Below are 2488 nucleotides of genomic sequence, written 5' to 3' on the forward strand. Positions count from 1 at the left end.
AGATACTACAATAATTTGATGACAGTTGTGACAACCTAATTGGCATTCTTTTTTGAGATGACAACCTTATTACATAAAAATGTTTTCAAGGCATAGTTTCACATGTAAATATAAATATACATGTGTATATGTGTGTATATACATGTACACACGCATGTATACATACATATATGCATACATTTACACATATACACACATAGATATCTATATCATATATCTATCTCTATTCTGTATGTATATATATATGTGTGTGTATGTGTGTGTATGTGTGTGTATACACATGCTACAATAGGCATATTAAAGGAAGGTTAACTGGACAAAGCATAAGAACTTCAGAAACTGCAATCAAGAGCAACTCTAAGTAATACCAAATGAAGTTTAGCATCTGACCATACTTTCAAGGCATTTGATTAGCTAACCTTTTGAAGTTTTTTTAAGCTATTCATATTGAGTATCATATTTATTTTAGTTCTGCAAGGGATACATATAATGCCATTTGTTTTGGCTAAAATGTGAAGTGAAGACATTCCTCGAGTTCTACATATAACTGCCAGGATGATATAGTCCAATGGCAATCACTGGTAAGCTGCTTAAATTACTGACATCTCTTTTATGTTTTCTGGGAAGGTATGGAAAGGGACCAAAAAACCTAACTCTATTCCAACTGATGGAGCTGCAGAAATGACAGCTACTTCCTGATGGCACTTCACTGTCATTTTATAAAGGTCTTCCTTCAAGTGAAACTACTATCTTGCCTCCCAAATTCTCTCCAAGTGTTGAACAATCCTTAATATCATCCAAGCCATTTACTTGCCACTCATGTTCAATACCTGTAAATTTCTTTTTAATGGCATCTTTAGAAGCAACATAAATCATCTTGCTTTTTAAAGGTGCACATTCAGGAGCCCAGAATATAAAAACCAGGTCTTCTTTCTTAGATTCTTTTGTCTCCTACATGGCATCATACAAAGCATATCATTCAGAGGTAGAAACTTCACTAAAGATATGTAGAAGTCCTTTACAGTATCGCCAATGTAACCCACCAAGATCTGCTTTGCTTCCTCTACTTGTTTTTTGTCATGACTTAAACAAGAGAGAACTGCTTTCTTTCTTTTTTGATCTCCTCTTGTGTAGAAGATTTCCTTACTTGCATTTCATTAAAAACTTTGATTACTTCACCATTCACAGCTATTACAGAAGCCGTGGTTCCCAGGGCAGTAAAGGCTGTGGTAGCAGAGTCTAACTCAGTGGCACTGGGGAGAAGAGGAGGAGAGCCCTTCTTACTCTTTACACACATTATCATGTCTTCAATTATTTTAGGTTTTCCTGTTTTTTGGCAACACTTTCCCATTGGCTCTGTTTTTCCTTTCCTACTCCTTTCTGTCCCCAAGTCCCATCCCTTCCTGTTTGTTACCCTTTCCCCAACTTTTTGATGTCTGCTTATTAGTTCCTTTTTTGCTTGCTCTTATCTAGTTATTTCATTCCTTCTTGTTTAAGTAGTTAAATGAAATCCACCTTGTTTTCCTCCCCTTCAACTTGTTTTGTTGGTTAGTTGTTTTGTATTTTTTTAAATTTCATTTTCCGTGACTCATTTTTCTGAAGAGTATCTTGTCCTCATTATTGTCATTATTTAGCTTTTTTTCTGTATGTTTTAGACTTTTATTATTTAATTCCTAACTTATGGTTACTTAGTCCTTGTATTCCTTGTGGAATTAACACTTCTGTGACACATATTTTGGGTTCCCTTTCCAAAATAGTTTCTATGCTATTGCCTTTTATACCTTGCCACCTATCCCTGGCCCTTTTTACTATTGTGCCTAACTCAGACGCATCAATTCTTACAGGTGACAGAGAGGTTTTTGTCTCATGGTAGAAATTTTCCTATGTTCCTAATTGTGCATTTCAGTTACTACCTTTTAACCTCCTCATCATCATTCCTGCCCCATTGACCATGAGGTCAGATATCCTTGCCCTCCCACTCATCTGGGTCTCAGTTGCCCCCAAGGCCTCTGATCCTCCTTTCCCTGAATTAGCATGAATGGTATCTCTAAGCAACAAATTCCTGCCAATTATATCTATTCTCATATGCTTATGTCCCAATCTCCCTTCATAGACTAGTTCTCTTTTCTCATGGAAGCATTTACCAGTGGTATCCCCCTTCTCACCACTTAAAGTAGATTTTACTCTTTTCTTTCTCCGGGTTTCAATTCCCCCCTTAGCCTCCTTGCTCATTCTCCTGTAGTTTCCCCTCTTCCTGAGAGACTAAAGGTGTTATTTTCCTTTCATTCTTAGTCATTGACTTGATTAGAGTACATCTCAAATCCTTTCTATCCTTCTATACCCCACTATATGCACTATCCTATTCTGCAATTTAATCCCAATGAAGGTTTACTTCATTATATTTCAGCCTCTTTCCCTACCATTATTTGCATTTTACCTCTGCTTTCACCATTGTCCCTTAGTTTGCATTTAGAAAGAAATCTCTTCA

At 36.4% G+C, this 2488-nt stretch overlaps 1 pseudogene; it reads right to left on the minus strand.

Annotated features, from left to right (window-relative positions):
* Positions 1-717: 717 nt before the first annotated feature.
* Positions 718-1195, minus strand: LOC114047802 (annotated as a pseudogene).
* Positions 1196-2488: the final 1293 nt, after the last annotated feature.

This window comes from Vombatus ursinus, unplaced genomic scaffold, assembly GCF_900497805.2.
Source record: "Vombatus ursinus unplaced genomic scaffold, bare-nosed wombat genome assembly UNPS02014791.1, whole genome shotgun sequence".
NCBI lineage: Eukaryota > Metazoa > Chordata > Mammalia > Diprotodontia > Vombatidae > Vombatus > Vombatus ursinus.